This window comes from Saccostrea echinata, unplaced genomic scaffold (genome assembly GCF_033153115.1).
Source record: "Saccostrea echinata isolate AGI-Se365-2 ecotype Australia unplaced genomic scaffold, CSIRO_AGI_Sech_v1 ptg000028l, whole genome shotgun sequence".
NCBI classification, from domain to species: Eukaryota; Metazoa; Mollusca; class Bivalvia; order Ostreida; family Ostreidae; genus Saccostrea; species Saccostrea echinata.
In genome coordinates, this window is record NW_026889777.1 from 8,722,303 (window position 1) to 8,743,595 (window position 21,293).

The 21,293-nt window shown below is 31.7% G+C and overlaps 3 long non-coding RNA genes across 3 annotated transcripts; 2 read left to right on the forward strand and 1 right to left on the reverse strand.

The window, feature by feature from the left end:
• Positions 1-2,566: 2,566 nt before the first annotated feature.
• On the forward strand, positions 2,567-4,947 carry LOC133193709 (uncharacterized). The gene is made up of 4 exons (XR_009721980.1): positions 2,567-2,637; positions 3,124-3,172; positions 3,656-3,719; positions 4,694-4,947. It is a non-coding gene; the product is annotated as an uncharacterized LOC133193709 (long non-coding RNA).
• A 5,390-nt stretch (positions 4,948-10,337) lies between these two features.
• LOC133193710 (uncharacterized) lies at positions 10,338-11,955 on the forward strand. Its single transcript, XR_009721981.1, has 3 exons — positions 10,338-10,428; positions 11,682-11,778; positions 11,881-11,955. It is a non-coding gene; the product is annotated as an uncharacterized LOC133193710 (long non-coding RNA).
• A 5,158-nt stretch (positions 11,956-17,113) lies between these two features.
• On the reverse strand, positions 17,114-19,898 carry LOC133193711 (uncharacterized). Its single transcript, XR_009721982.1, has 3 exons — positions 19,657-19,898; positions 18,611-18,742; positions 17,114-17,293 (listed from the first exon to the last, which is right to left on the reverse strand). It is a non-coding gene; the product is annotated as an uncharacterized LOC133193711 (long non-coding RNA).
• Between the last annotated feature and the right edge of the window lie 1,395 nt (positions 19,899-21,293).

The window sequence follows — 21,293 nt, forward strand, 5'->3', positions numbered from 1 at the left end:
TTCATTTCATGTGCAAATATATATCAACCAAACACATAAATACACGAACTAAGGATGTGCATTTCAGGCAGATTAATTTAAACAATATAAGGTTGGACATCAGGCACAGCCTGTATAAATCCTCTCCATAATACAAGGTAAATGTCATACATTTACAAGTAAATATTAGTTGCATATCATTGAAAAAATAAATATGTAACATGTGTATATTAAAAAGAAATTTATAAAAATAAGACAAAATAAATGGTAGAAAATTAATTATAAGTGAGCTGATGATACAATATGTTTGCAGTTTAACATATATGACTAACAAAAATAATACAGGTATAAATGTGAAAGTTAACAAGAACACATTTCTACATGCTGGTTCTGTGGTTTGACAATATAAAAAAAAAAAAAAGAAGAGAAACAATATCATGCAAATCTCTTTGTAGATGTAATAAATTCAAAAACAAGTTTAAATACTGCAATATTTTGCACAATATTTTGGTTGTAAGTAAGATTATTGTCTCCATTCTAAATATTAAGTTGTAAGGATAAAGCCATTGGTAATTGCTAAATATTAAAGTTTTGCATGCAGATTACAAATATGCTAACAAAACAAGAATAAAATGATGTATGGGTACTAGAAAATCTAAAATTTCTTCTAAATCCATGAAAAGGAAATTATACTTACTGAGCAGAAGTTGATAATCCAGCATTAATCCTTGTACATGGCGTGTAAAATACATAATATGTGAACAGTAAGAAGACACGCACTTCTTGTCCATCAGTTGAATTCAAATTTTGACCTAGATAAGCTGCAAACAACTTCTCTGTATCGCTGCCCAGCAAGAAAATTGCATAACAAGGTTATCATGACACTGAAACTGACCAGCTAAGTTAGAACCACTCCTTATCTGATGCTTGAAGATAAATTTGGGGAGTGGATCTAAGTAATGTAAACTGACCGGGGTTAATTGTTAGTGTGAAAACTGTACGTTAAACCTTTTTGTAACGTATTTATTTTAATGTTTTTATATTGTGTGATAAAAAAATTATAGTAATATATCTAATATTTACTTTTTCCCTTTCATATAAATGCAACAAAAGCAAAATCTAATTAAATGCGTGTCTACGAGAAAACCATGCAAAATCCAAATTTTATTATGAAAGGCATTGTGATCATTTTGACTGATTTTATTGTTTCTGATTAGCATCATGTGTCCTCTAATAAATCACGGTATCAAAACTGTCAGGTACCTTTGGGGATCCCTATTATAGCCCTATATTCTATTTTTAGCACATTTTATGAAAATATTTTGAAAAACACCCAGAGATTAAGAGAAAAAAATTGCAGGAAAAAATGCACTTTTATTCAAATGTTACATATTAAATAAATTTAAAGGAAGTGCTCTAACTAGAAATATTTTATTTAATTTCATTTATCAACACTGATTCTGTAAAAGTGGGGTCTAAAATTAGATTAAATCAATGTGTTTAAAATACCACTATCTTTATAATGCTGTAAAAACCCAAGAAACGCTTAAAACATTATACATATCAGTTTAATTGCAAAAATCCTTCAAAATCAATATATATTTAAAAGGAATTTGGTTGCAAATGGCATTATGCTAATTTAAAAATAGATTGAAGTTGGCTGAAACTATTAGAAAAATTATCTCCCTTAGTGGAACTCTCCTTATTTAAAGGAATTAAAAGTATGGTGTCTTAATGGCAGACGAAAAGATGAAGTGTTGATTTGACGACAATATTATGATAAAAGATCTCTAGCTTTGTTGAAAGATTGTAAAATAGATTCAGCTGAATATACAAGGTATTTTAAATGCAGCACAGAAGACATTTCTGTCCCTGAAACGCTTCTTATCGTTAACCATCTTGAACCATGCAGCTGTTATGGGACTTGGACAGTCTATTTTCTGTAAACATACCTACATGTACATGTATGTGTCAAACACAGAAATATACTTGGTCTACACTGGAAAAGGAAAAAAAGAACATGTTGTCACCCATACCTGATAGGGGAGACGCTATTATGCAAACCCGTTAACCGAGAGGGTCAAGCTGAATGAGGTTTTGCCTGTTGGAACTGGTAAGAACATTATGCAGTTTTTGTGTGTCCCTCAAGGAATTAAAAACTTAAGGAATTTTGCTAAACCATTGAAATTAACTTAATTTCTGACCTTAAAGTTTTCAGAGAGACACTGTAAATGGTATTTGGGTTGTCCATAAGAAATGAAACAGATTTTTAAAAAAAAATTAAAGCATGTTGGGAGTTCCTCCCCTTAGTGAGGGTTGAGAGGGCAATACCAGAGTATTTGGGGAATTATGTCATTACAGGTGAAGAAATTCCCCAGTCCCACAGGTCTTAAGGACAACCCTATACATGTAAATATAATATCACAAAGTGATATCATAATTGGAAATATTTACTGACTTTGTCTTTATAGTTTGTGAAAACCTATTGATATCAAGTTTATACAACTTACATGTCCAATCTATTATAATGATTTATAATAATGATTTATATTTATCAACTAATTTGATTCTTAAATTGTTACAGATATATGCAAAAGATGTATAGAAACACACACTAAAAAATCAGTATGGAAGTAAAGCTGAAGGAAGAGCTTAAAGGTACATATACATATACTATGTGTTTATAATTATATGTAAAAGTTTTATCAAATTATTTCTGAAATTCACTCAGTAGCTTATACATCAAGTTTCACTTATGAAGCAAAATTACCTGCTTTTTTTATTTTATAGCTGAAATACATGTAAAGAGTGAAAACTCTTGAGCAGCAGTCCACTTGTTAATTCTTCTTCTCATTCGAGTATATTTAGTACTCACATAAATTAAGGATTCTACAGTAAATGTTGATGAATGGTTTTTACACTCAATAGTTTCATAATATTGATAGATTTCACATGTAAATGATCCAATCCTGTTTGGAAATAAAATTTCAATTGCATATTATTTTGAATTAGTTCTAAAAATAAAATCTCAAGTATGATTTCTGTTTTATTTTATGTGTACATAACTGGTTATAAGTATTCATGTAACTATAAGGATTATTAAGTATTGTATAGTTAATATTAAAATTAATGTTTATTCTTTAGCAGAAATGTGTTCCTATTGACAAGGCAACAATTGAATCAAACCAAACAGGTGATCACTTACTGTAATATAATATTTTTAAGGTACTACATAATAATATAGATAATGTCAATGTTTAATATCTCAAAAAATAAAATTAACAAATATGTTTCATTTCCACACTGAAAAATATAACTAAGTGGACATTGTTATCATGAAGTTCAATGACATGAACCAGAGTTTGTACATGTGGTTAACATTTTATAATGTATACATACAAGTTACTATAATCATGATAATGTACATGTAACTGCTCATTCACATTACTGATAAGTAAAATAACAAAGAACAATTTATGTGAAGTTAGGTCCACATGGTGAAGATGCCTGAATATGTGAGTGATAAACTGAAAAGTCCAGTCCATATAGTTCAAGTTTTGAGCTTTCAAATTATTTAATTATGATTCATTCAAAATGTTTCACCATTAGCAGTTTTAGCATTAACTGTAATGTATAAGAGTATATATACTTCATGGCTTTTTCAATTATTTTACAGAGCAAAGAGTGGAGGAAAATGGAAGAAGTCATGGACATAACAGAAAACATATGACCTAATACCTGTAGGTAACAGCCTCCCCCCCCCCCCCCAAATAAATGTTTATCAATTATTTATAAATAACTTGTACAGGCAAGTATGTGTGTTTTTATGTAAACAGTTTATTTTGTTGTCCCTTATTTGTTGTACTGTAAGTGGGGATATTAATTTTAGTCTGTCCGTGTGTCATTCTGTCTGTACATGTATGTACTATAACACTTTAATTTGGGAACAATATCTCTTGAAGTCTTTGAGCTTTTGCAATATCATTTCATATCACAACTCCTTACAGCCTAGAGAAGATCCCTATTGATTTGAGGTCAAAAGGTCAAGGTTAGAAATTCCTACAATACAAAAAAAAATTCAAATAATAACTTTAGTTTCCCTTGAGCTTTTTCTGTTAAATTTTATATCATAATTCCCAATGACTTAAAGAAATCCCCTTTGATTTCTAAGTTAAAAGGTCAAGTTGAAAAATTCATATCTTGCAATAAATTATGTCCTGGTGATAATTCTGGTTCTCTTTGAGGTCTTGAATTTATTTCTTTAATAAAAAAAAGACACCAATTGACTTTAAGGCCAAAAGCTGAAAGGTTAAGGTTGACCTTTTTCTTTTTCCATCTGCATGTTTTTTTGTCCAGTTCTCCCATCCTCAATTTTTCCCCATAAGTGGGGGCCACAATTCTCTGAATTAGCTTGTTTTATATTTGGATCATTTGCAGGTTTGCATTAAACTCAAGTAGCCATTTAAGGCATTTGGATCTCTTACAAAATAGGAAATAAAGGTGATTCAGGCTAGCATTGCCAAGGTCCCTTTGTTGTAAAATTGAAATTATTCCCTAATTCCCAATGTCATTTAGAACATCAAAATACATGCTCTTTTGCTTTTGGGTATAAATGAAAATTTATTGTACTAAAATGTCTTCTTTGATTATCATGATTATTGCAATATCAATTATAAACTTTAATTCAAACATCAATTTGTCATTGCTTTTACAGATTTTGAATTCATATCATCAGTGCATCTAAATTGGTCAAAAGATGAAAGATCTCAGCATAAATTGTTCAATCATGCAAAGCATATCCTGTCAAATGAAGATTACCCTCCCTTAAAGTGTCAAGTATCTCAGAAATTGGACTATGCAATACTGTACAGGAATATTTTACATATGTCAGCACATTTAGCAATAGGGCCTGTTGCACCATGCCAAGGTACAAAGTTGATGCTTCAAGCTGTCCACAGCATTCCAAAGGAAAAGGATGAAACGTTTTTTTAGCTCACCTGGCTGAAGGCTCAAGTGAGCTTTTCTGATCGAAATTTGCCCGTTGTCTGTCGTCATCGTTGTCGTCATGTAAACTTTTCACATTTTCATCTTCTTCTCAAGAACCATTGGGCCAATTTCAACCAAACTTGCCACAAAGTATCCTTGGGTAAAGGGAATTCAAGTTTGTTCAAATGAAGGGCCACACCTTCTTCCAAGGGGAGATAATCATGAATTTGTGAAAAATTGATGGCATCATTTAAAAATCTTCTTATGAACCACTGTGCTTGAAAATAAGAAACTTATATGGAAGCATCCTCAGGTAGTGTAGATTCAAGTTTGTTCCAATCATGACCTTCCCCCCAGGGTAGGGTGGGGCCACAGTGGGCGATCAAAGTTTTACATAGGAATACATAGGAAAAAGCCTTTTAAAACCTTCTTCTCAAGAACAGCAAAGCCATAATTGATCATATTTAAATGGAAGCATCCTCAGGTAATGTAGACTCAAATTTTGTTCAAATCATGACCCCCCCCCCCCCCCCCCGGGAGAATGGGGGGCCATAACAGGGGATCATAGTTATACAAAGGAATACAAATGATATATCAATAAAAATTGTCTTCTTAAGAATAGATTCAAGTTCAAATCAACCCCCCCCCCTCGAACCACTTTTATATCAAAACTTTTCAAGATTGAACTGATTTCTGCTTTTTCCTAGCCAGAGTGCTCAGGTGAGCGATGTGGCCCCTGGGCCTCTTGTTTTTTTTCATGACAGTTTTGGGACTCCTTGATTTTCCTAGGCACTAATTAATGTTTCATATATTTTGCTTTCTTTCAGTGTAGTACCTTCAAATGTTTTTTTATTTTTTGTTTTTTTTTTTGTGGACAATTTAAAATTAGAGATCATCTAATTAATAATTTTTTTTTATAATGTTGCTGTCTTTAAATTTTCTATGTAAAAGTAACATGTACATGATACATTTGGTATTTTTCAAATGCAGTTGAAGGAATTTAATTGAGCATTGTCAAATACTTCATTTAAATACTGGTTGTGTTTTTATGACTTTATGGTATTAAAAAAGACATAAACTTTGTTCTGTTCATTCATTTGTATAATTTTAGGGCAAACAAAATCAGCATTTGTATAAAATGTGTTGCATGTTTAAAAACAACTTTTGCAGTGAAGAACTGTATGAAATTTGGGCAACACTGTGAAAAAGTGGATTTTATTTACTGATGTGTTCATACTTTTGAACACTCTCTCTGTTAAACTTGCAATTTTATGTATTTGCAGTTTTTGCAATGTGCATTTTCATGCTAAGGGATCCTGTAAAATGAGCCCCATAGCTACATGTATAGCCAGTTCATTGCTATAATACATTAAGCCTTGTCAAAAACTCATGATTTTTAGCTCTACTGGCTAGAGACCAGAAGAGCCTATGCTAGGGATGCGCGATTTTATTGGTATACCGGTATACTGCGATTTTTTAATGCGTGATACGTATCGTGATGCGGAGACTAAAATACCTGTATTTGGTACTTAACTATAAATTCCGGAAATTATTCATTTTATTTGTTCAAACTATTGAATGACAATAACAGGAAGTGTAAAAAATGTTGAAAACAGTTAAACAACGGCATCAAAACATGCTTTATATTAAATAAATGAAAATTTAAAAAGTAAAGTTATGTTTTTATAGCATATTTTTAAGAAATATTATGGAAATTCATTTGAAATTGTAGTAAAATATGCGTGTAAAAATATCACGATTTATCGTGATATTTTTGGGGGAAAATCGTGATATATCACGATACGAAATTTTTGCCGATACCCATCCCTAGCTTATGCGATAGTAAGGTGTTGGTCGTCTGTCTGTCTGTCAACAAAAGCTACTCCTCCTATAGTTTTGGTCTGATTTCAATATTACTTGGCACACAAGTAAAGTATACCGAGATACATAATTTTTTTTTTATCGGATTTTGATTTTGATGAGCGGTTTTGCCATGTTTACTAAAATAGAAATTTCTGTAAATTTTTTTTAAAAATCTACTCCTCCTTTAGTTTTAGTCAGATTTCCATGAAAAGAGACCAAATCAAGGATCATTATTCTATTTATTGCTGTTGCAAAGTTTCAAGTCCAACTGCTACTTATCTCTTCCTTTGTTAGACGTACAAACCAGTAGAGCTACAGTCTCGAATAAGACTTCTGGTTAAACAAATATTCAAATCATGCATCTTTGTGACATTCTGGATAAATATAAGCTAATTTCAGTCATGAAGATTGAAGGTCATGTGCCTGAAATGATTTAACGTTCAAAATGTAATCACTCCAGTAGTCCAGTATGCTTTCTACCCAGATATAGTGTAATTTTGCTAGGATGAAAAAATAAATTAATTCAAATGTGCCACCACATTGCCTGTTATTTTTACTAAAATATCTTAAAACAAATACTTTTTGATAAAAAATATAATCACTGAAGTGTCTCTTGAAATTCTATGCCTGTTTTTTCTACAGAATATCCCTTAGAATTATTGTGACCTTTTTGCACTTGCAGTTCTGCACTTACAAGAGTGAAAACTCCATCAATTTAAATTTGCAACCAAAATCCCATTAATATTAAATAAAATATTTAAAAACAATCACTTTTTAAAAATATGAAATCAATGGAAGCGTTTCTTGGAATTTTATAGCTGTTTTTCTGCAGACTATTCAAATATCCTTATTCCTTACAATTATCGTGACCTTTTTGCACTCGTAGCTCTTCACATTCAAAAAGGTATGTGAAATAAATTCTGTAAATATTTTTCTCAAAGGTTTTAATTCCTTAAATCCATTAGTTTTGAAGATATTATGGAAATTTTTTATACACAAACAGAATATGTACAAAAGGTGTTATTTTTCCATACTGGGTATAGAAATAGGCTGACGATAAACTAATTCTCCCTGTATCCATGGTAACAAATCAAATGACGTCACCAAACTTACGCAGTAAGTAAGTGACCTTGATCTCACTTTGTATGCAAAGTTTCAAGAAATTTTGAAAAACTTGCTTTCATAGCATTCTGCATGGTTTTCTCGCAGACACGCATTTAAAATCAGACTTCTTAGTTCCGCTCCGTATACATTCTGCGCAGAGTTTAATTAGATTACATTAAAAATTATTATTTTTATTAATTCTATAGTAACACGGAATTACAGTGAAGTATTGGATAAAGATGTCATTATTTATAAAAAGCTTATCTTAAGCACAAAATGTTTCTCTTTTTCATTTATGCATAAACACTGCATTCAGAATTAATGTACAAATTAACTTTTTTGAAACATGCAATTACAGTGGAGAGTTGAATATAGATGTCATACTTCATATTAACTCATATTAAACATTTTATTACAGTACTGAAAGCACAATTCTTTTGAATGAAATCTAAATAAATTAATTCATAATACATTTCACTTATTGTGAATGATCATATTTTCTAACAATGCATATATATATAGCAAAAAATTACACTGATTTAGCGTTCAAAATCCCTTACTATTTTGACCTTGAAAAATAAGGCGCTCATTACCCGTTGTTTTAACATTAAATTTTCCTCACTTTTTCAACGTTGAAAATATGTTGCATCCTCGATGTTGTTTCAACATTACAAGTTGAAAATATGCTGCATTTTTAACTTGCTTTAACCTTAAAATTACAGGAAATATTTAACGTTGAAAATATGTTGAATCTTCAACGTTGTATCAACGTTGAAATATCGACGAACATTTAACGTTGAAAATATGGTGCATCTTCAACGTTGTTTCAACGTTGTAAAAGGGTTAAGGATTCAACGTTGAAAATATGTTGAATCTTCAACGTTGTTTCAACGTTGAAATACCGATGAACATTCAACGTTGAAAATATGGTGCATCTTCAACGTTGTTTCAACGTTGTAAAAAGGTTGAGGATTCAACGTTGAAACCCCAACGTTGAAACAACGTTGAACTATAGTTGTTCAACGTTGCAACCTATATTCCACCTACTTTCAACGTTGATACAACGTTGCGTGCCTGCTGGGATATCCCTAATCGATCTCAGACTGTGTAAATGTTACTAGCCATAATAAAAATGTTGTTGGAATTCATATATTAACAAGGAATCAGCCGTATCAAGAAATTTTGAGCGATTAAGTGATTCATGTTGCTTTTGATGATAACATTTTTCTTCAAGAAGTCCTTTCTTTTGATTAGAGTTATTCCCCATTGTGAAATAGAAAGTACGTAGCCCCGGCATTTATGTAAACAAAATGCTCGCAGATTGCAAGGAAACTAATCTGTAAAGTTCGGAGATATTTTATTGAATTAAACAATATTTGTGCAAGTTGATAAACTTTTAAATGCCAAGTAATATCAGCAGCAACCAAGATTCTTCGTTGAGCCATCTGCCCCCCCCCCCCCCCCCCCAAAATGTGGGTAGCACTAGCGTTCAACTCATACACTTGTAAGTTCAGACCCAGGTATGAATAGGAGATTTTCTGTTGGAAAATATGTCTTTAAAATTGAATGAATTTGATTCATAATACTAATTATTAATTCAAATTGTGTAGGAACTTCGAACAAAAACATTTCAATACTGCATGGGTCACCACCATGGGCATTTAGTGCAGTGCAAAATTGGTAGACAAGTCAAATGTTAAACTTTAATTGACCATCAAAGTTAAACTTGCATTGCAAAAGGATTTTAATACTGTAATTTTATTACAGATTAATTCCTTTATCTTTATTTATATACACTGTGAGGATTGATAAGGGATACAAATGTACATATGAAAAAAGTAATGTTAGGGCTATGGTGTGGAAAAAAAATGTTGGTCTGCATAAAGTTAACATATTTTTTTTTTTACGTTAAGGGGTCTTATTTCAAGATCACTTGACAAGACAATTTCTTGTGATTTATTAATAATTTCCATAGAAAGTTTGAATGGAAAGTCAAATAAATTCAAAGTCAATTCATAGTGAAAGTCAGGATCACATTCGAGGTCATATCAGTATACTTTGGGTCAAACAGCAAGAAACTTAATGTTAAAATATTTATTTATTAAATTCATTACAGAAAATTTTACATACAAGTATGAAAAAAGATAACCAGTTCTGTATCAGTATCGGTTAAGTATCAAATCTTGAGCTAATGGAATGCATACAATTTTTGTTTTATGTACAAATTACATTTGAAAATATATCTCAAATCTTAAAAAGTACTTTCAAGTTTGTTTTTAAATAAATATCCAATAGATGAAGGGTGTGGCACTCCCAGTTTTCAAGTTGTGGATCATGAAGAGATTGTACCAGCTCATGCAAAAGCATTGGATGGACAGAGGGTTGGAGAATAATATGGAGCTTGGTGTCTTACAAGCCTGCCAGAAGTGTGGTCTCCCTCTTCAGTAGGCGCTTTCAACCACAATTCAAACATATGATCTCTCTGCCATTTTAAAGGTATTTTTATTTTGTTTATATTTATCCATATAAGCCGGTACACATACATGTAGTAAGGCTTGCCTTACATTACAAGTTAAAACAAATTGGCTGTTTAGTTTGCCTTACAAGTCTGTATATAGTCTTACAAAGATAGCTCTAGCATAATTTGGCCATTTATTGTAATTAATGGGAATTGAATGTACATTTTATTTAATGATGTACTAAGTGAAACACCGAACAACAGCATAACTAGCAGTGATCAAAGAATGTTTATCATGAAACCAATATCCCACAGAATATGGATATCTCCTAATTTCATCTTCGCTAGCCAAGGGTTTCCGATCTGAAATCTACTCTACAACCCTTCGCTAGCCAAGGGTTTCCGATCCGAAATCTACTCTACAACCCTTGGGTTGTAGAGTAGATTTCATATTGGAAACCCTTGGCTAGCGAGGATGCCTAATTTTAGTTCAACGCTATTTCTAGTTATTTGAAAACATATAAATAAAAACTAGAGCAAAGGCAAATAAATGTGGGCATAGATAAGAATCTAGAATTTTTAGGTCACCTGTGTTACTCAGGTAACCTATTTCTGTAGGTGTGTGCGTCATCCATTCATAACTTCTCCAAAACTATGTGGCCAATTTCAACCAGACTTGCCACAAAGCATCCTTATAAGGTTGAAGGGATTCAATTTTGTCTAAATTAAAGGGTAGCTTCACTTTTAAAGAGATATTATCAAGAATTTTTTTAATACAGAAAAATCTAACTACTTTGAATCTCAGTGCGGGACGTGCAGAATGGGGATCGTATAAACCGAGGTCCCATATCGTAGTGTTGCTGGCACGAAAAAGATCCCTAACTGCTCAAACGTCCTAAGTTCCCAGTATAGGTCTAAATTTTCAGCCCTCCATTGGCAAGTGGTAGGCAGGTGACCGAGGAGGCCAGTGGGCCTCTTGTTATTATTATGGTTTTAGTATAAAATATTGATATGAGAAATAAAATGACACACACACACACACACACACATATACTAGTATATATATATATATATATATATATATATATATATATATATATATATATATATATATATATATATATATATATATATATATATATATATATATATATATATATATATATATATATATATATATTTATTTATTTATTTATTTATTTATTTATTTATTTATATATATATATATATATTATTTCCATTCATTGAGCACTCGTGGTGTAATATTGAATGCAATTTTGTTCAATTGCAGATACCTTGCAGTAATACATCCTGCAAGCTGGTAAACAATATACCAACTGGGAAGAGGTATGACAGAATTTGGGCTGCAAATGTAAAGCTTGCTGCTGGTGTGTATTAATTCAGTGACATCTCCATTAGAGTGAAATATTCTTCGAATTCTTCTTTGAGCCGGCATATACTGTGACACATGACCTATTTTTATAATGTAGATGTTCGAGGATAATGGTCTCATCCGAACAACTCCACAACTTTCACTTCAAATGCTGAGTGTTTGCAGAAGGAACAGTTGCTACCTAATACATGCCTTATGTACATCACATTCCAGGGATCGAACCCAGGCCTCTCACTTACCGAGCTGACGTTCTACCAACTGAGCTACGGAATCATATGTGAAATTGCTGATATTAGTTATTTTTAATGTTTCCACTACTCTGTTGTCAAACTTGGTTTTGACTCACACTTGTAATTTTTTTGATGTGAAATATGCTCGAAAAAAGTTAATGCTGCCTAAGCTCATCAAACAACATGAAATAATTGTTATATTGCTTGAAATGAAAGTTTAGGTATAAAATATATTTCATACAATTTGTTCCATGTTCATTTTCAATATATATATATATATATATATATATATATATATATATATATATATATATATATATATATATATATATATATATATATATATATATATATATATATATATATAATCTGGAAATGTAAATGGAATCATTTTACTGTAAATCGTAAACATGAAAATTTTGTAGAGAAAAGCTGTTCAGAGGAAATTCGGGCTGAATATTTTCAAAATGGCTCCACTCTTTTTTCTGAAATTTGGACACATTGATTGATTGTTGTTATATTTCATAAAAATAATATGCTTTTTTTATTTCCATTATTCTGTATGTTGTAAAATATGTGATGACGATTCACATTTTCCATATTTCATTGTGAGTCAATGGACGATATAGGTGGCGTTGTGAGGACATTATGAAACATTAACTTTTTTTAAATGTTACAAATGAAAGTTGTTCAGGTAATATATACAGTACCAACCAGACCCAACCTGACACAAAGCAGTCCCAGAGCAGTCCCGGGGACTGCTTTCCGGGACTGCTAAAGCAGTCCCACAGCAGTCCCAGAGCAGTCCCACAGCGGTCCCAGAGCAGTCCCAGCAGTCCCAGCGGTCCCAGAAAGCAGTCCCAGAAAGCAGTCCCAGCAGTCCCAGTGGGCGGGGTTAATTAATTTAATGGGCGGAGCTTACTCAGAAATGAGATTACCAATAAACAATGTAACTATAAAAGGCAGTTGAAATTGATGATCCATTTCTTTCTGAGCATTATCAATTCTCATGCGACAGTCATTTTTTAACTGTTAAGAAAATCACACTATGCGTATAGAAACAAATAATAAATATTGAACAAAGAAGACGTTCACACCTATAAATAACATGAATATTTAAACACAGTTTTGTGGTATATTAATTTTTCACCAAAATAAATCAATTTCTAAATTACTGTGATTGATATTGGTTTCCATATTTATTTATTTTTTTTATTTTTTCATATAGATAATTAAGCTTGAGTTATTTATTTTCTATCAAAACTAGCTTTAAATAGGCCTTATAATTATAGAGCAAGGCCGATTTCCATACTATACTCTGAATGCAGTTTTCTTCAGTATACTAGAGCTTTTGAAAAATTCTTTGTGCATTATATTTCAGACATGATTATTTTCACTATTTTTATCTATGTAACAGAAAACAATAATACTTTTATTATATAAACGTTTGAGTGTACATCTGTAAATCACGCGAATGGAACCCTCAGATTATGTTCAAAATCAATTAATCCTGAAATAAATTTATACACATTTATTGAAACGAAGATTTTTTGCAGTACATAGATTGAAATTAGTGTCATTGTTGACCAGCATGTTCAGTGATGTGTAACACTGATACCCAAATAACATGCATTGACTTTCTGCTAATCATGCCCGAAGGTGATTGAAACTTCAGATGTTGACACCATTTTATACATTTGTATTGCTTTTTATTAATCGGCAAGGAAAACACAAACAAAACAAATAAGAAATAAGTCACAATTCCCAATATTTTAAAATGTTTATAAATTTACTCTTTTAATTACTTGTTTATAAATCAAAAACAAATTCATAAATAAATCCCCCAATAATTGTTCACAAATATAATGTTTTAAATGACTGAAGAATGGTAGAATAATTTTATTTCATGGTCATTTAATAAATTATTAGGTTTTATTTGAGGGCGGTAAAAATAGCATGGAATGCTCTTTTTTAGCATGCATATGGTTTTAGCTTTTTCAATTAAAAACAAATCCAGTACAGTACGTCCTTCTGAATGTCTTATTGTAATGACAAGTTTGTTTGTTTGTTTTTTTTTTTTTTTTTTTTTTTTTTTTGTTTGTTTTTAAATAGCGCTAATGCAAACTTTGAGTACATTCCGTAACTTGACAGCATTAATTAATTAAATAGGCCTCGATATTTTTTTTTCAAACACCTGTATTAAAGTTTTAATTAGCATTTATTAATTAAATAGGCCTAGATATATATATTTTTTTTCAAACACCTGTATTAAAGTTTAATTTAAAGGATAAAAGTCATCTCCTCACTTCCCTTTTAACTACTTTCATTTTTTAAAATTAATTCTAGACTACAATTGTGTAAATTTACAGCCCCTGAAGACATTTAGTAATTACATGTATATCTATCTCTACTTATTAAAATGTTGTAAAAAAAATCCTTGGTTTTTTTATATTCTTTATCTTAAACACCTCTCTGCTGAAAGTAAACAAAACAACAACAGGAAGCCTGCAAATTCAGAATACACAAGGGGCGGAGCTATCATGTCACTCAGAACCTTTTTCAAGCATGAGTGAACAAAGCAGTCCCAGAAAGCAGTCCCAGGGACTGCTGGGTCTGCTTTCTAGAGCAGTCCCAGAGCAGTCCCACAACAGTCCCAGAGCAGTCCCACAGCGGTCCCAGAGCAGTCCCACAGCAGTCCCAGAGCGGTCCCAAAGCAGTCCCGGGGACTGCTTTCTGGGACTGCTTAGGTGTCAGGTTGGGTCTGGTTGGTACTGTAGTTCATGAAATACTGTACCAAGTTCATTTTCCATTTAATTTGTTCTTATTGAATTTCTGAAATTTGGACACATTGATTGATTGTTATTATATTTTATGAAAATAAGTTGCTTTTTCTATTTCCATTACTCTGTCTGTGCTTTACAATTTGATTAAGATCCAAAATTTATGTATTTTGCTGTTCAAAATTAGACATCATAGGTGGCGCTGCGAGTAAAGTGTAGAAATTGTTATAATTTTTTTTATTGTTTTAAATGTTAGAACAGATGTTACATGTTTACTAAAAATAAATATTTTAAAATTTTACGTCATCTTTGACTTATTTATTTAAATTGATATACGGACTATATTTTTAAGGAAAAAATTACACAGAGTTACCTCCCTTAGTTTGACAACCCCTAGATGGCAAACGGCTACACTCTTTTTCTTTATTTTATAATCAAGCATCCTTTATACATATGTGTATCCATTGATACCAAAATCATTTGTTTTCCATTACTTTGATCTCACACTCATACTACCTTAAGTCCCTTATTGATATAGATTCATCATATCATTATTGTGTAATTCGAGTTTACACTTGTATAAAATAAGATTTATTTTATTTTACATGAAATTAAGTTTTAAGGGGGAAAAATATGAATTTTATATGTCAATAAATTCCTAAGTTAGCTATTAGTTTTTCAATGGGTATAGGTTCCCTTAGTAAGCCTTAGGAATATTCCTTGATCCGCCTTGAGTACATTTATATTGTCAATATAATAAATACCTTATCAGCCGCTACCACATGTAGTCTGAGATTATACATATACTGTAGGTTCATGTATGTATACACTGCATACACAAGAAATGAGATCAAGTTCTGGGCAAACTAAACTGTCCAGAAGGGGACGACTATGCATGTGGTCTGATGGATTCTTCCACCACCTATATGCATATGTTATACACAGGTAAGACAGCAGTTTGCCACCTTGTTGACACCCGTGACTGTAATTACCAGGTCTGCGTCACTCAAAGATATGAAGACCAATGCAATTAGGATATTGAAACTCCTTTCCTCGCCCGGAAGGGGGGGGGGAGCTCAATTGTTATCTAAATAGGAGGGCTGATCATGATTAGAAATAATTTGCTACATATAATCTCTGGAATTATGCTCAGAATTTCCGACATTTTTTTTTTGTTTTCATTTCCGACATTTTTTTTTTTGGGGGGGGGGGGGGGGGGGAGGAGGAGGGGGGTACTTTTTTGGCAAGTTACTGTAAACCTAGTAGGTGGAAATAGAATTTCTAACAGGATATAAATAATTCATGTAATTCAAACTACATTTCCCAATTTAAAACATTTCAGTTTATACATGTATATACAAATAGTGATTAAATACTAAGCAAAATAGTATGCATTTTATGATAGGTCTAAAAAAAATCAACTACGTTTGCATTATATTATGTCAGTGACTGCACACCTTATTTATGTCTGAGACACTTGATACTGATCTCAGACTCAACAATGATTTCTTTAAAAGCAAAGAAAAACATGCACCTGTTTAAAGATATTTAATTTTCGATAAAGAAAGTCTTCAGCCCCAGTTTTGTTACCTGAAAAGTATAATTCATAAATGTCGGAAAAGAAAACTATAAAATGTCGGGAATGAAAAGTGATTTTTTTTCTAATCCGAGAAACGAAATGCAGCAAATTATATAGACATTATGTTTATTCTCCTTTCTGATCTACATGATCATTTTCTCGGTTAAAATTGTATAACTTTTACAAACACAATAAATTAAAGATTTTTTCTGCCATTAAATTTTATATTTTGATAATGCATGTATGAAGATCAAAGGGATAACGGCGATATTAAAAAATCTGTGTATCCACTACGTACCATCTCCTAGTAGATCCTGAGTAATTTCATTGTATATACCATGTATCATACATGTATTTTGACTTTATTTTCTGCATGCAAGTTCGACTCATATTTATGAAATTCATGTCATAGAAATCTGATTATGAAGGCAAATTGTATTCCGTTGGCAGGCCAGGCAAAAGAGAGGTAATACGTGTATTTTTTATATTTCTCGACAAACACAGCTATCTTACATGAATTTTTAATGGAAACCCTTCCAAGAGTACAAACAGCCTGATTTGCTCAACAACTAATCGGAACACTTCGGATACCATCAGATTAAAAAAAAATGCTATCGAGTACCGACCCTTTCGTCCGACAAGTTCCAAGACTCTCTTGTAAACTATTATATGTATATTGTATAAAAATGTTATTTAAATCTATTCCAAATAAAAGAAATACTGCATTTGGGTACAGCCCACTAATTGTTTTCCCATAGGCGGCAATGTTAACGTTTCTTCACATAGCAATGTCCCTAATTTTCGTTCAGCATTGAGTGACCCCTCAAATCAAAGCACATCAAGTTGTCTTTCCTTGGTTAAAATCTCGAGGTGGCATGTCAGATTCGTTTTCCGGCAAAATGCGTCTGTCTGCGTTAACCTCTGAAAATGAAAGTGAAAGTAGGGGAATTCAAGACTTCTCACTGGTGTTATAATACATAAAATAATTCTGCTGATCTTCTTGATAAATTACATCTGCCAAGCTTTTTTGCAAGGGAACATACTCTTTATCAACAAGTATGAGGCTCAGTTTAATACATTATCACAGTTTTTTAAATTCAGGTCTGCAAATTAAGGAACTTGTAACTTTTTCTGCACTACTTTTTTCTCCTACCGATTCTAAAAATAATTAGAGGTATGTACCCAATATGAAAAAGTATTTTCTGGATTTTACAACATTTTACATTAAACGTCATACTACAGTCTACGTAGTGACATTATGCCAAATTTCAGGAAAATTCAATCATTAATAAAGATTTTACAGCATACACAGTTGTATATGCAAAATCCTTTTAAAATGCTTCCATCTAGCCACAACTGCACCCAAATTTGAAGTCATCGGTTAGCCTATTAATGTACTTATATCATTTTTATTCTCTTTCAGAACTTTAAATACATCAAGCAAAATCATAATCAAGCACTCATATGGGTCCATTTCTCTTATTTCAAAGTATTAATGCATTTTTGCACAAAATTTTATCATCCCTCACCCTTGAATTCATTGTTTCTCCATGACTGACAAAAAAATTAAGTTTACAAATACCCCGAAAGTAGTAAAACTAGAAAGTACTCATTATTTCCTGTCCATTGATGTATCATTCAGGAAAATTGGTGTAGGAATAAAAAAGTTATAAGCCTTTACATTCTTGTATACATTCATCTGTTTCAAAGCAATTTTTACGCCAATGCAAGTTCACTCATCTATGACGTCATAATGACATCATAATAATGGATTGCTTATTACACATGTAGTGTTACTTTTCCCGTACTTTTAATTAAAGATGAAATTAGAACTAAAATATTCATTATAACTTTAAAATAATAAAAATACTAACATGAGCAGATCAAATAAATAGTCTACAGAAAATGTTTTGTTTCCATGGTAACCATTTTGTAATTTGTAGGAAAATGAATTGCTCATTCTGACTGACAAATATTAAAGAAATTTCAACTCTTATATTTTTTAATCTTAATATTTTATCATACACAACACTATGAATGTAATTGTTTTGAAATTCTTTTCAAAATACATTAGCTGTAAAATATATAGCATACATGTACATACTAGTTTGATGGTCACTTTAATAGCTCAAATATTCATTTAAAATCTACATTTTCTAAGCTTTAATTACTCCTCCCCCCCCCCACACACACACACACATACATACACACAAAGAAGCTTTAGAAAATTCAACTTACATATTAAAAGTACTGCGGCCATCATTTTACATGTGAAGACTCGAGATATGTTCAAATGAGTTTGTTTTTACTGACTGATAGTTTTAAACACCATCTGCATGAACCTCGAAGTTGTCCTGTATCACCATGAACCTAAAAAAAAATCAATTTAAAAAATGGTACAATAATTTATCAGCACCTAAAGCATTCACAGACAGACAACAAACACACACAATCCTACCACATTACTTTTATGCCCATAATTTGATATCAATTGAAAATTATGAATTTGCACTGATTAGTCTCAGCATTGTTAAATTACATGTAAATTAATAATACAGGTAAAAAGCATGTTTACTGACAATAATTATACATTAGACAAATACATGTAATGCATTTAATAAAAAAAAAATGTATTGTGCATGTTCACGCACACACTGCTTTAAAACTTCTACACAACTGTAGCCTGACAGACTTCTTTGAAAGAATGCACATGTATGTCCTCGTTCATGTCATTCTATTTCATGAAAATAAATTTTTCATTTACAATTATTGTAATAAGGCATGGAAACCTTTTTTTTCTTTACATCTTTCATAAAATGACAAATGCATATCACCTACATACTGCAAGACTCTGCACTAGGTAGCACTAAGCAGTTTTGATAACTTACTTGCCACTCTACTTTCACTTTGACCTTGAACTTCACTGAATACTGATTCCGACCTCATTTGTGAATTTTTGTGTATTGAAAATAAACAATAGTGGTGGGTGTACTTTTAAAATAATTGTTCCTTTTCTAAATATCTATTAATGGCTCTGAATTAATAAATTGTATAAAATCGATACATTTAATTTACATGCTACATGTGTACACAATATGGGCGATATGTGCATAAGCTGTCTGTTCCGGGGGGGGGGGGGGGGGGGGAGGAAGTAACAAATCGATTTGTTTCAAAATATGTATAAATAAATTAAAATTTGCTTCTTTCATAAATTTAAACAATTGGAAATGATAGTAAACACCGAGTTCAAAACAAAGTAAAGATCTATGATAATTTTCTCTTACCAATAGGCTCAACATATTGGGTACAGCCCACTAATTGTTTTCCCATAGGCGGCAATGTTAACGTTTCTTCACATAGCAATGTCCCTAATTTTCGTTCAGCATTGAGTGACCCCTCAAATCAAAGCACATCAAGTTGTCTTTCCTTGGTTAAAATCTCGAGGTGGCATGTCAGATTCGTTTTCCGGCAAAATGCGTCTGTCTGCGTTAACCTCTGAAAATGAAAGTGAAAGTAGGGGAATTCAAGACTTCTCACTGGTGTTATAATACATAAAATAATTCTGCTGATCTTCTTGATAAATTACATCTGCCAAGCTTTTTTGCAAGGGAACATACTCTTTATCAACAAGTATGAGGCTCAGTTTAATACATTATCACAGTTTTTTTAAATTCAGGTCTGCAAATTAAGGAACTTGTAACTTTTTCTGCACTACTTTCTTCTCCTACCGATTCTAAAAATAATTAGAGGTATGTACCCATTTCGATGTGCTTTATGCGATGTTCACCTATAGCAAAAATGAATGTTTTTCTTTATTTCACGTCTCTTTAAACATGTTAATCTTGCTGATTTTTTTATGGTTGTCGACATGTGCATGTAATTGTAAAATTGTAAAGATATTGCTTATTTAAGATTAATTATTAGTTAACGCCGAGTCCCAGTATATTAGCCGTATATCTGCAAAAATTACTAAGATGTCTATTTTTGACGAATTGCTATTGTTCAAAAGAAAATTAAGAGATATTCTAAAAGTCTTTTTGTAAAACTTAATTCCATGTAAAATAAAATAAATCTTACTTTATACAAGTGTAAACTCGAATTACACAATAATGATATGATGAATCTATATCAATAAGGTGTGAAAAAAGGACATCAATCAGCCAAACTCGTCCATTAAATTTATTAGGACCCGACACTCTAAACCAAACTTTTCGACATTGTTTCCTTTTTGATACATAATTGTATATATATATTAATATAGTAAAGAGTGTTTCGGCGGTTTTTAATGGGTACTTGCCCTAAGGCCCGCCTCTTCAGGGGTCCACCTTAGCAATATTAGTCTTGTAGTAAAGGTGATCTAATAATTATATCGCCTATGCTTTTGTCCTTGCTATAAGCTATAATTGGATCCGATGTAAATCTTTCTTTGCATCTTATGTCTGTTTTCATTTCGTTCCAATATTTTAAGATGCGTTTTTTTAATCCCTTGATTCTAGGATTGTATTTTGTAACCATAACTAATTTATTTTGGAGTTTCGATTGTTTGTTGCTTTTATTAAGGATCTCATTTCTGTCTGCTTCACTTATGCTTGCGATGATAGGGTCTATTTCTGTATCAGAGTAGCCTCTCTTTGACAAGTGTTTCTTAAAGTCTGGTAGAATTATACTGAGTGTTGTAGTATCATTGGTATTTCTCATATGTCTTATACACTCACCCTTGATAAAACCTTTGAATACAGCTGGGTTGTGAGCGCTTTCTCTGTGTAGATACTGAAAATTGTTTGTTGGTTTTATGTATGATTTGATATCTAGTTTGTTGGATTCTTGAAATTTTCTTCCTTTATACACTGTTGTGTCTAAAAAGTTCACTGAATCAACAGAGATTTCAAAAGTGAGTTTTAAGTGCGGGTTGCACTGATTG